Raw genomic sequence first — 14,419 nt, 5'->3', positions numbered from 1 at the left:
GTTCTGGAATCTATTGACATTTTACAAATTTCACAAATCAATTAGAAGGTTTCACAAATGTTTTATTTATTCTGCTGTTAGTAGAGAATAATCTAGTTAGGTTTGAAATGTCTAGGTGCTGTTTTTAAAGTACAACACATTAAGAAAACTCAAGATAGTGAAAAATTAAGTGTAATCGCCCTTTAGCTATTTTCYGAATTRRATGCTACATTCGGAAGCTAACTTCAGCTTCGACTGACAGCTTGGGCACAAYATAGACAGATATGTTTATATCTATATCTTTATCTATACAGCATAGATATGTAGATTGCACACTGCACTTAACGTTTACATAGCATCTTTGTAAGCTTGTCCCTGTTAGCTACGTCAGACATATGAGGCATTATGGTGAATACAAACGATTTATTAACTTACCTTCGAAGTTATTGTGAAGATTTGACACATCCATCTTTAATCCTTTGTTGTTGTTGGAGCGTTTCAAGACGTCTGAATAATTATATAGGCATCATTGTCCTGCAGCGACTGAGGAGCCATTGTTAACATACAGGCAACAGCCTGTGAACCGGAACCATTCTATGTGGCATAAAAATGCGGAAGGGTTAAAACAGAAGTCCGCGGCATATACCCCATTGTATGGGAAAACATCATTGGGGCGCCGCCCCCTCCAGACTGGGTTTTGGCGCCCCCTCTGGTGCTGCGCCACTGAATGGCAGGGTTGTAAGAATAGGTCACACAGCGCTATATCACAGCTAACCTCAAACAGCGGAACTTCCTTTGTTGAAAATAGAACTGTTTAACCAAATCTCACAAAAACACACATAGGAATCACCACACAAAACCAGAAAGAAACAAAAAACATGTAACTGAAGGTGTCCTTGGGAAATTTGGACAGAAATAAAGATTTTTATACAACAGTTTTTAATGCCTTCCAAAGGTTTTTGGCACACAAAGCATAGAAATCAAACCGCTCCTCCAGCGCATCCAGTAAACACCCAATCAGTATCCAGTATTCAAATAGCCTGACTAAATGGTGTCAGATTTCTCGAGAAGGGAGTCTCTGCAGAGTCTCTGTGAGAGGTTCCTGGGTGATGGAAGAGTTGCTGTAAGACGTGATTGGTCACTTTTGTGGGATGGTTTTGTGAACAAGGGACTGGTTTTTACCAGGCTACTAATGTAATTGGGGCCTGCCCATAGCAATGCATAGGGAGACTGATAGTGACCGTCACTATTGTTCTACACCCAATAAGCGGTCTCTTTAAGGGTGACGCAAGAAAAATAAATAATGTGGCTCGTATCGCTGCATGCACCCCCACATATGTGGTATTTAAAAATGCAGCTCAATCACGGGAGGGGAGCCATAACTTCTGGTGGGATTTGGAGTTACCATGGCAACATAAATTGCGAAAAATGACCCCCAAAAGCCCCATTCAAGTCAATGGAGCGAGGAGACAGAAAGTCTTAAAAATACACTATTTTTGAGGAATTTCTGTGTCGTCATAAATTGACGTAGAAATGCCATTCCAATTTTAGTTTGTAGATACATTTGTGATCTCTTCTAAAGTGAAGATGGCACATCGATACGAATTACGGTTTGTCCACAACATGTCTCCAAGCGACCCAAAGTTTTCGATTTTTCAGAATGTTGGAGTGTAATTGCCGCTCCGTTAGAGTGTGGGAGAGAGTGGATTTCTGATCCCAAAATAATTTCTAACTCACCCTCACACCTACAAATGTCGCCCGATTGGCCTGAAAGTCGGTCAGGAGATATGCATGCCTGCTCCAGTAAAATGTTTTCTAAATTTCCCTAGGGCTTATGGTTTTCTGTCCAGGTGCTTCAGACCGATGTCATGTGACAGGATAAACTCATGCTCTGACCCATGTATTTCCATATATTTCTGAAAAATCTCAGGCCTCAGTGCACGTCATCTTTCTCTCATCTCTGTTAATACTGTGAGTTAGGTAGAGCTATGAATCGCGGGAATATCAGAGGCGACAAATAGCTCTCTCATACGCTTCAAACGGTTTTTGAATACGTGTCACGGTTCCTAATAAATTTAGAATATGCTAGTTTTAAAACTTAACATGTCTTGATTGAAATAGCCTAGTTTTCAGATTAATGACTTATTCTGCCCTATCCTCGTGACTACCAGTGGTACATTTTTGTCCTCTGTAAAGGACATTTCTAAACTTGAATATCTCCCACCCCTTGCATTTTACTGAATTAATACCTTTTGGTACCTACAGAGGACATTTAGGACTTTTCAATGATGCCACATGTGAAAGGGTGGGGCTTCTCCTTTTTCTCATTCATAAAAATGGCATTCATCAGTACAAGCACATTTTATGGGGAGAGACAAAGTAAGTGCATAAAAGTTTTTATTGTGCAAATTTTGGTCTAAAATTTTGTTGGCATATTCTAAATAAGTCTCTTAGCAGCATATTAAAACATTCTATGAATTATTTTGACTGTATTTTATCATAGTATTTAAAAGTTTAAAAATTGTCCTCTGAAGTGGACATTTGTAATTATTTTTCTGTTTTTTCTGTATCCATCCATCCATCCATCCATCCATCCATCCATCCATCCATCCATCCATCCATCCATCCATCCATCCATCCATCCATCCATCCATCCATCCATCNATCCATCCATCCATCCATCCATCCATCCATCCATCCATCCATCCATCCATCCATCCATCCATCCATCCATCCATCCATCCATCCATCCATCCATCTTCTTTACACCCTTGTCCCTTAGTCCCTTAGTGGGGTTGGGAGGGTTGCTGGTGCCCATCTCCATCTAACGGAGTGAGAGCGGAGTCACCCTGGACAGGTCGCCAATCTGTCGCAGGCAACCAGAGACAAACAACCATGCACACACACCTAGGGAGAATTTGGAGAGCCCAATTAACCTGACAGTCATGTTTTTGGACTGTGGGAGGAAGCCGGAGAACCCGGAGAGAACCCACCATACACAGGGAGAACATGCAAACTCTATGCAGAAAGACCCTGGGCCAGAACCTACATGCTAGGCAACGGTGCTCAGTTTGGTCAATGTGAAATTCATTCTTATGTTGATGTTTGGATATTTTCTTTGGGACAAACTGGTTGCCATCAAGGTTCAATTTCAAATGTATGGGGTTCCACTACAGTGGACACATCATCAAAAATAAAAACTTTTTTTTTCCAAAAAAAAATGTTTTCAGTATTCTAATTACCTTACATAGATTGTGGAATTAAAAAAGGGTGATTGGACAATATTTTTTTCCTGGTAGTCAGGAAGCTATTGAACTTTGTTACCTGTAGTTACAGCAGATTGTTTGTTAAGATCTTTTGAACTGCCCTTTGTCTGTGTGGGAAACAATCAGGAGAAGTTCCAGCTTTCACAGTGATCTGTGAAAAGCCATAAAACAGCAGGAGTCCAGGCCAGTGGAGGAGAAACTCTGCTTCCACTTTGTTTAGATGAAGGGGATAACTGGTGTTTGATCTTGAAAACAAATTGCAGGAAGTTTCTAACCTTAAAGACGGTCAGAGACAGCTCCTGGTTGGATGAGAAAAGATATGCCTTATTTGAATAAATTAACAAGAATACGCCTTTACTATAAAACTTTGTACACAGGAATAACAAATCAGATTTGCTCTTGCAATTCTCCAAAGATGTCTTTGCTTTTCCTTTCCTTTTCTTTTCTCTTTCTTTCTTTCTTTCTTTCTTTCTTTCTTTCTTTCTTTCTTTCTTTCTTTCTTTCTTTCTTTCTTTCTTTCTTTCCATTTGTCTCAGGTAAATTAATGTCTGTTTTAGTGTGTTTGAAGTGTCTGTGTTGTCAATGTGATTTTATACTTTTAAATGTTAGAATAGACTCTGAAAATGTATGATGTGGAGCGTTGACTGTCATCTCTGTGTGGCTTTTGTTTCGACGCATGGAATCATTGAATCCGGGAGCACAAGAGAATATAACAAGCCAGAAGTTAACACATGTTGGCTGTCATTGACTTACTCCATTCAGTATACTAAACATAGCTAATAAGAAATAAAATTAGCTAAAAGCTTATTTTAGATGAAATGCTAATGCTAATGCATGGGCTTGCGCAAGCCAGTGCATAACCTGAGAAAATGCTAATAAAGGCTAATATTATTGCACCGCCTATGACGGTGCACTAACTCGAGTGAAAAAGATAATAAAAGCTAACATTATTGAACCGCCTATGGTGATGCACTTACCTGAGAGGATTATTGAGGCTTTTATTTTGAAATTTTCAGTAAACTTCATTTGAGATGGCAACACTAATCCCATGTGTAACAGTGGTTTGTTTAAACCAGTTAATTAATGCCCAAAAGAGCAATTACATGATGTAAAAATTGTCAAAAAATTTTGAAATTTTCAGTAAGCTTAATTTGAAATGGCCACACTAATACCATGTGTAATAGTGATTTTGTTAAATCAGTTATATAATGCTCAAAACACAAGAAGTTCTGAATACTAGATAAGTCCTCCTCTGTAGTAACTGACTTCCGCCATGTTGTAGTTCTAACATGCCGCTCAGGCCTCTTAACTTAGGCCCCGTTTACATGACAATGATTTCAGAGGAAAACGGAAGAGTTTTGTTGCGTTTTGTAGTGTACATTTACACGAAACCACCGAATGTTTTCTCTAACAACGGCACAGATTAAAAACGGGTTGCAGAGTGCGATGTTTCTGAAACGTACCGATGTCCGTTGTTGTGTAAACAGAGAAAATGGATCTTTTCTCCCAGAGAATCCTCAGCTCATGCTTAGTATGACTCAAAACATAGCTGCTTCCTACAATCCACAGAAGAAGAAGAAACTACTCACAATGCTGGTGTTACTACAATTCGTGTTTCCCCATCAGATATGGTTCCCTCAGCGTCTCTTCACCGCGCCGCACCGCCCATGTGGCAAAATACACGGCTGCTTGTTCAGCGCTCTTATCTAGAGAACTATGGACCAGCCCCGGCTCCAGACGAGTTTAACAGGGGGGCATCGACTTATTTTGGGGGGGCAAAATTAATCTACGTAGCTGAACATAGACAACAGCATCAGTATGGTACAAGCTAAAGAGCCCCTGGTGGTTGAAGAAAAATCCACATATAAGTCACATGGTTCAAAGCTTAGGAAAAACGTAGCGGCTTATAGTCCGGAAAATACGGTACATGAAAAAAAATCTAAATGCTCTCTGGTATTGTTCAGGGGGTCAAACCAAATGTGGAGGCGTTAGTTTGGGGACCACTGTTATAAATGCATGGAGGCTCTGTTTGTTGCAACTTATACTTTTATTCTTAAATTTAACCTGGTTTTAATTAAGCTCCATATGACAAAGAGACTTTGATATTGTGAGATTGTTGTTATAACTTGTTCATCAATGTTTTTATCTGACTTAAACATATGTTTGCAGTCTAAGCAAGATGAAAGAGGAAGCCAGAGAAATCAGGTGTTAGGAAACCTAAAGACTTTCCTGTCTCAGAAGAAGCTCTGGCTCCACCAGATCAAAAACCAGCTCTGAGGATGAACCTCCACATAGTCTTCATGGTGGAAGGATTTTTTTGTTTGTTTGTTTTAATGTGGAGCTAGCTACATTTTCAGCAAAAAAACTGGTGTGTTACCAACACCAAGTGCTTAATAAACATGATTTGATTTAACAACAGCAGTAAATCAAAACTAAAAATTAAGTGTAATTTAAATACATTACTAATATATTAGTAGTATATTTAAAGTATATTAAAAGTATATTTTTAGTATAATTCTATGACAGAATTAGTGCACACAAAATATACTGATCAAGCTCTTGAATAGTACATAAAAAAGTATACTTAAAGTATACTAAGTACAACTTGAAGTTGTTCCAAAAAAGTATGTTTAAGTATACTAAAAATTGTAATTTAATGCTATTTAAATACTATTGAAATATACTAAGCACAAAAAAGTTGTTCCAAAATGGTACAGTTTAAGTACGTCAATCAAAGTATGCCGAAGTATGTTAAAATTTAGTACACTAAAGTATACTTTTTTTTACTAGGGTACTCCAGAGTTAATTAATCTGTATCAATTGACTGCTGTACCAGAAGTGAACAATTTGCCTGGGACAAATGGGCAGCATGAATACTAGTTTGGTTTTTCCATTGATTACTGTTTGGTCCCTACAGCAAGAATCAAACCTGATACAAACCTGCCACATCATATGTCTTCAGTGCTTCACTGCAAGGCTAATGGAAGAACAAAGACCTTTAGTGATTTACCAATATACAAAAGAAAAATCAATTCTCCACCATGACAGTTATCTATTTGTGTATATTTTTAATGGTATAAAATATGAAAGATTGTAATCATGGCAGCAGTCCAATCTACACTTGTGTGTGTGTGTGTGTGTGTGTGTGTGTGTGTGTGTGTGTGTGTGTGTGTGTGTGTGCGCGCGTGCGTGTGTGTTACTATAGTTAGAAATAAATTATTCAAACGTTATCAACCTAAACCAAATTAAAACACACCATGTAGGAAATTATACATGCATGCTTTTAGTATGATATTGTTGCTTGTGTGTAGTAATCAATCAGCTTGAGTATGTTGCATTAAAGACTCTCAGGGGAAAATGAACTGATGAGTACAACAAAGTAAGAGAAAACACATTTCCTCCCACCACCTGGGGACAAGCCCTGGAATATATAATTACCTTTAAATGAAAGCTAAGCAAAACTAAACTTAGCTTCACTTTGTGTCAAAATGTGTTTATTAATAGACAGTGAAACTGGCTGGGGTACAGTTTGATAGCAGCAGTTTGATATGTTGATGACTGAAATATGGAATGTGGATGTGACAAAATAATGCAGAAAAGAAACAATAGTAAAAATAGGAAGACAAGATGTTGAGATTAATAGAGTTTGCTTTTTCACCTCTGTTGAAAATGTAAATGACAAATGTAATTCAGAGAGTGATATAATTATCTTAGACATTTAAATGTAAAATAGTCAACATTTTAGTGACTTTAGTATCCCCATATAATCTTATTTTGGACAATAAAAAGTAATCAAGATAATGATTCCTAATGAGTAACTGTTGCCCTTAATAAGATACTTCTTATTGTCAGGAATCATTGTTGGGACAAAGAAATAATGCTCCAAACATGTGTCCTTACATTTTCTGCTAAGCTTATTAACTGTCATTAGAAGCAGTCAAGCATGGAGGCCTGTGGCATGGACCTGTTTTCTGTCACCTCAGCTGCATGTACTGAGTCTATTTTTACAGTCTTCAGTGTGACAGAGAGATTACCTGCAAGCGCTAAGAATGCTTATCCACAACTCAGAACCCTGGGCCAAATAAAAGGATTTTTCCATTTTGCTGGAAAAAAGTAGATTTTTTAAGCATTACCTCTGCTATTTTTTGAAAGGTGAGTCCTGTTAGACACTCACTCCTAAATAACATGCTGTCCAGTCACTTGTAAAAATGTATGCTAACATATTTCTCTTGCGTAGTGCCTTTTTGCAGTTGCAGATGCTTATAAAACTAAAACTCTTGCTGCTAATGTGGCTCAGTGGATTACTAATGTGCAAACCCCTTTAGCATGACTGTTAAAAGAAGTTGCCCCTGATATTTAAGGGGCAATTGCACCAATGTGCAATATGCTCTTTACACATTGGTCCTTAGATGAAATGCTGACAGAGGTAAAGTCAACCTCTGCAGAGAGAGGCACTGCTGTTGCTCTGTCTGTGCAAACACCATTCCTTTTATTGGAGATGACTCTTAATAGAAGCCAAGAGTTTTCACACAAAGAAAAACAAAAAACCGAAATCTCTCTCTCCCTGTCAGCTGCTATTGCCTTCCCACAATGCATTTGGTCTCCAGTGAATAATGAGCTCTCCAAGCAAACAAATCCATGTTTTTTATGGAGATAGAACTGTGATAAAACAGCAAAGGTAAATGAAAATGACACAACAAAAAATCACAAAGATAAAATTGGAGGAACATATACAGTTATGCAGCAGTGATGAAATTACCTTAAGGATTTCTAAATAAAATCTCCATGCACATAGTACCAAAGAAAATTTATTTTTATACTCAGTAGTTCCCATTACATGCAAAAGATAGCGAAGCAATTCTCAGAAACTGGAGTAAAAATTGATTTGATCGCTCAAACAAAAAGACATGAAGAAGTGACAGGTTCCCAGCTTGATGTTGTTGAGCCTCACTTGTTTTGTGGTTGCTCCAAAACATCCAAACCATTTTCCTTACAGTATAAGGAGGACAGTTCAGGTCTGGTAGTATGATCACTTTATAGTTAACTGAATAATATTGCCATTTTGTTACATATGAATCATTACCAAAAAAAATGTGTAAACAAGATAAGTTTTTTGATTGCAATAATTTGTAAATTCTTATAGACAGTCTTTAAAAGAAAGGTTTGTTTTGTCCTAAGGTTGCATAAAGAATAACTTTATTCTGTTTGTGCAGAATAAAGTTTTTTGGGAGTTTTTGCAACACCACAATGGCAGAATATTTTTCTTACATGGTTTCTGGAAACTTGGATACAAATGCTGCAGTAGGAGAAAACTATTAAAACTTACACAAGGTTGTTGAAGCAGCATATCCAAGCCAGAAAGATATTTCTTCTTATTCTTTCCACCTCAAGTAAAAGAACTAATTTCTCTCCTTGTGTTGGCCTCAAGTGTAATTTAGTGTCTCTCCTTTGCTGCTACCCTTTGCTTCTGTTTGTGCTTACCTTTTCTATGTGGTAAACTGTTTCATCAAAGGGAATGGTATTCTTTCCTACAGCTTCTATCCTGTGCTATATGCATCACTTCATTGTTTTGAGTGGCATGTTGATCAGTAAATATGGAGCAAGAACTGCCAAAGGTGGAAATCAAAAGGTCTGCTGTACACACTCAGCTGAGTCCAGCAGTACCGCACTGTACCATCACGTACAGTGCTGCTTGGACCATGTACAGAGGAGTACAGTGCGGTACTGCTCCTTAAGCATGTTTGGTACATTATTGAAAGGTAATATTGAAAGTCTGCTCAGCTTCCTCATTCCCTAATGAAGGTTTCAGGGTAGTTACTCAATGTCTCCCTCTCTGAAATTTAAACACTAGGTTTCATGCTTGATTTATAGATCTAAGTACTGAACTCTAAGTTGAATTAAAGTTTTGAGAGGAAAAGAAACAGGAAAATACTTAAAGGAATTGCATCTGAGGTCTAAAATATTTCTATACCAGTAAACAGTGTTATGTAAACTGTCAAATGAGAGCCTAACACTGGTCTGGACCCCTAGACCTGCAGTTCTGAAAATCCTTTTTCCGATCTGGTGGTACCTGGGTTTTTGTGAGGTTTTGTTTTCTGTGTGTTTATTTAGTGTCTGTGTCATCCCGTCTGCCCCTTGATTGTCCCTTTTGTCCCTTGTTTCACCTGATTATCTAATTTCCTGTGTGTTTATACCCACCTGTGTCTCTTGTTCCCTGCCGGGTCTTTGTCTATCATCTACTGTCAGTAGTCTTATGTCAGTTGTCGTATGATTACCAGTTGCAACCATAGTCAGAGCTTTTGCTGAGTCTGGTTGCTGCTCATCTGTGCTGCTTGGACTTTGTGTTCTGTCTGATGACCGCCATTAAATACCATCATTTGCACCTCATCCTGCATCTGAGCACATATACCTCATCACCACAAACCACAACTTATGACAGTTTTGAGGTGTGTTGCAGTAACAGTCCAGGTCCCTGATCCACCTGCAGATTTTCTTCTCCCTGCCTGTGGCGTATCGGCATTTAGTCCGATACGCCACAGGATCAGCATTTAGACAGCCAGACAAACTCAAAGTCATAAGTTTTTTTCTGCAGTTGGACCTGGTAGGGGGTGGGGAGAGGCTTTTCCCACTACTGGAAGGACAATTATGAAAGTAAATAAAATTGTTTTTGTGTAACTTCCAACATTATTCTTCACAAACAAGTCTATGTTCAAAAAAATATCCGTGGCATTAATTTGCCAGGGCTTCAGAACTGAGGCAGAGGCACATCAAGGTGAGAATCTATTCATATCCTTTAAAGGCAGCCAGATCAGTTTATTTATTGCTATTGTTAGTTGAATATTATTGCTGAGGGGCACAGGCAGACCTCCTGACATACACATAGCAAAATAAAAATACACAAAATATATTGAATAAAAAAAACCTCAAAAAAGCACTTGTAGGACATGAAGGATGAAAGAGGCTAGTGCTTGACATTACATTGAGGTCTAATCTATTGCTCCATTTATTTTGAGACTGTCAGAACATGCATGACCTAGATGTTGTAAAAAGAAATTCTTTATTTTGAATGATTGTGAACACATCAAAGTATTTCTTAAAGTGAATGATCTTACTCTTCTAGTTCAGTCTGGGGTAAGCTTTAGAAATTATCCCCGAATAATTCATGAGGTTTTCCATTTAATAGTGTGTTAAATCTATGAGTAGGGATTTAGTGAGGGACTGAATGTAGACATTTGATGCTTAGAATATTTCAGTGTATGTTGGTAACCTTGAAAGAGTGCACTGTCTCCAACCAGTGACATTCTTCCACAACTTTGTTTTCAAACACTTTCTCTGTGACAACATAAGCCACAGGATTTGGAGAAATTAGTACAATAATGTCTATTTAACGAGTCTTTGCAAACACTCCTAAATACGGTCGATTGCACTCAGGTCAGCTGACAGCAAAGACCTGCTTTCAGTCTTTGCCCATTCCTCCTGCTAACTCCCTGGTTTTTCCTAGTTCCCAGTTTCCCACTGCTCTCTGTTCCTGGTTTTCTGCATTTTTCCTGCTTTTTGTAAGTTTTCAGTTTTATGTTAAAAAACCATCTAAAATGATCCATCCTCCCAGCTCATTATCATTGTCATCCACAAACTCACTGGTCATGACAATTCCAAGATGTACGTTTGTACAACTGTAAGCTGAACAAAGATATGAGTGTATTTAGTTATTAGAATTTTATCCAACTTTAACTGGTTCTATTTAAATGAAGCTGTTGGCTATTGACTAGAATAAAAGATTTTATTACTGACTAGTGTTTAACAGGTACGTCTGTTATTGTGTTGCTGCTTCTATGCGATGATTATCGTAAAGCTATCACCCTGCATAATGATAGTGTGAATGTGTCTTTGTTGTAAAGCTGCATGTTGTGTGTTAATTCATAATATCTGACGTTAAGGTTAAACAACCGATCTGAAGTAATATGCCAACTTATTTAGTTGATGATGTAACATGGGTTCCAATTAGTTTGTATTATTCTGATTTGTCTACAGAAGCCACACATGTACATTCTGGCAAATTTCTCAACTGTCAATAAAAAGAGCAAACTATTTCTGGACTCCTCCTGCCGTTGTTCTACAGTCATCTCAGCATCATGCGGGTTCTGATATGACAATGAAGAGACTGATGCCAGCTCAGATCTATAAAACCTCATTAACCAGAGCCACAGAGCAGATTAATGCACTGAAAAAACCTTTACTATTTTATTGCTAAGACATTAACATTTCCGCAGAGAGAAGGGAGAGATATTTAGCTATTGAAAAACCAAATTTAATTTATTTTTCATTTCTGTCTAGAATAGTGTTTTCTGAAAAGAGTTGGTTCATTTTCACCTCCATCTTAATTTGCTTCAACTGGAAAAGTTTGCTTTCCAAGCATCATCTGGGAGGAGGATTTCAAATCATGTCTGTTCTTAAGATCCAATAAAAATATTGTGCCTTGGGCAAAAGAAGAGCTCATATCATTTAGTTTACTTGTCATAAAGGTGCTGTGTTCTCATCCAAAAAAAGAAAACTTACAAGTAAATCTAGCTTAAGAATTGTTTTCTTTTTTTAACTCTTCTGTATTTACACACAGGAAAGTAAAAAAAGTAAAGTGAAAAAACTTCTACAAATCACTACACAGAGGTCAGAGCCACCGACTTCCAACCATGACAGAAAGTCTATCTCGTCATTCCTTTTATCCAGCTGTATGTTGCTCAGGCTTTCTGCAGATGCATTCAGGCAGTAAGTGACTGCTTCATCCGAGCGTACATAAGGTGAAAATACCCGACTGCTCTCCCATAGGTGAACCTTAACTGAGCAACTTTCTGAGTTCTTCAGAAACAACAGTTGTATGAAGAGTGAAGCGTAGCTATGGCCAGACTCTTCTCCTGTCTGACTGAAAAGAGACGCAGCTGGGGTGATGAGTGAACACTCCAAGCTCATTAAAGTTTTGTTTCAGTCAGGGTACAAGTTGACACTTTGGCTCTGTGCAGTCAAAAATACAATTCTAGGCTCTTTCCTCCAGATTCTCCAGTTTGGCCCAACAGTGAACATCTTTATTTCCTTGCCAGGAGGGGTTGCTGGGCCCCAGGCAGTGTTCTTGCTTTTGACAGCAGAAAGATATATTTGTTCTTTTGTCAGGGCTGAAAGAAAAAGAAACAGACTGAGTCCAAGATGTCAAGATTCATAGCACAAAATTGTCAGCTACATTTCAGATGAAGATCAGGCTTTGTTATCCATAGACATTTATTTATGCACAATAATTACAACAGGGTTTATTTAAACAATTACAGAATAAATATTTAAATGCTTTAAACAGGAAACTTGTTTGGTCAATTTTGTTCACCTAATAGGAACATTAGTTGCATTGCTCAGTATACGCAAGAGTTAGTAGTTGTAACTAGATATATAAATGGTATAGAAATCTTCAGTGTTTCCCCAGTGTAAAATCAGACAATCTTTCCTAGTTTAGGCCTGTAAAGATAACCTAAATTGTTTGTTTCTTAAATGCCATTTTTTCCAATTTTTTGGTTTTTCTCTCTTAAAACACAAGTCAGATGATAAAATGCATGTTTTGTATATTTTCATGAGGTTTGATCAGCTTTTTTGACCTTAAGGATTCATTGCCAGTGCTCAGAGATCCCAGACATTAAGTTTCTCTCTCTGGTTGCCTTCACCAGTTAGCAAAACTTCAATGTTTGAACAAAAAGAAATTCTGTGCCTGTGTCTAAAGTACAGATAAACAGTAAAACAATGGTTTGTAGTAATTAGGAGAAAGAGCAAAATAGAACAGGGTCATCAGAACGGCTATAAAAACTAATGTCATGTCTCCTAAAGGTTATTATAACTTATTGTAAATCGTCTTTAATGATCAAATACACATGCATATTCATATTAGGAACAGCACATTTCTTGGGATCAGAGCAGCTATTTTTAATAACTTTGCAGAACTGATTTTGAAATTATTCCTTATTTTGCCCTTACTGTTGTAACAGTTATGGGCTATGCAGCTAACTGCAGCTACAAGAGCCTGAGGTGTGAAGGAAGACACGAAGCAATGGTTTTAGTTTTGGTGTTTATATTAGTGATTTGGGGGGAAAAAAAAGACAATTACAAATGCACAGTGAGAGACAAATAAACTCAAAATGAATCAATTCCAAAATCAAAGTTCTCATCCTTTTTCCTTAGCTCACCATCCTTAGATCCAGTAGAAGATCTGATCCATCAAGAAAAAAAACCCAGACCTTTGGGAAGAAAACTTCATTAAGTGTTTTATCAAAAACACTTAGGTGCAAACATACAAATGCAATAAATATTAAATGCAAATGCAATTAAATTCCTAATAATTAAAGTAAACATTTCAATCAGGTTAAATTAATCATAATTTAAATAAACAAAATCAATCATATTTCAAACTAATCAATTTAAAGTTAAAGTTGACATCAAGGTTCACTTCCAAAATATCAATCAAGAAAAATAAAATAAATTAACTCAAATACTCAAGCAGAGTGAGGAAAATAAATAAATAAAAATAAATAAATATACTGCATAATATCAACTTAAATGTAGTTACATCCCATTTTGATCAATTTCATTTGAAACTCAGTATCAATACAAAAAATGCCAGAACACGCACAAAATCAGAGATCAGGTTACCTTCTGGAAGAGAGTGGGGCGTACTAAACTGCAATCAACTGTTGCAATCCCGGTGACGTCCAGGTAACCAATGCCAACAATTCTAATAAAACGATGCTCCAATGAGCAATCGAGCAGAGGTTTCATACTAAAGCAATATTGCTAACAAACAAACATACTCACCAAAAGATCAAATCAGTAGATGCAAAGCTTTGGGTGAATAGTCAGGCAGACGCCAGCAGCAAGCTACAATCACAGTGGAACAGGTGATGTAGTTGAAACTGTGCGCTGGAGGCGGGGCTTTAAATCAATTGACAGAGTTTGGGGCAAAACAGGAAGTGGGCCCGCAAAAGTAAAAGTCTTGACTAATTGAGCGTTACACTGTACAATATTTTTATTCCTCATTCTGTTTTCATATATTTTATATTCGACCTTATTTGAATCTACTGGTCTGTCACATTGCTGCTGTTGCACAGAAATCTCTTGATTTTGGGACAATATTCTAGAGGCTCAACTGA

At 37.4% G+C, this 14,419-nt stretch overlaps 1 long non-coding RNA gene across 1 annotated transcript; it reads right to left on the bottom strand.

The window, feature by feature from the left end:
• Positions 1–11,531: 11,531 nt before the first annotated feature.
• Positions 11,532–14,165, bottom strand: LOC103457976 (uncharacterized). The gene is made up of 3 exons (XR_532507.1): positions 14,085–14,165; positions 13,460–13,510; positions 11,532–12,409 (listed from the first exon to the last, which is right to left on the bottom strand). It is a non-coding gene; the product is annotated as an uncharacterized LOC103457976 (long non-coding RNA).
• Between the last annotated feature and the right edge of the window lie 254 nt (positions 14,166–14,419).

Source organism: Poecilia reticulata, linkage group LG21 (genome assembly GCF_000633615.1).
Source record: "Poecilia reticulata strain Guanapo linkage group LG21, Guppy_female_1.0+MT, whole genome shotgun sequence".
Taxonomy (NCBI): Eukaryota; Metazoa; Chordata; class Actinopteri; order Cyprinodontiformes; family Poeciliidae; genus Poecilia; species Poecilia reticulata.
Note: the sequence above shows the minus strand (reverse complement) of the source record. Positions and strands in the feature narration are given on the sequence as shown.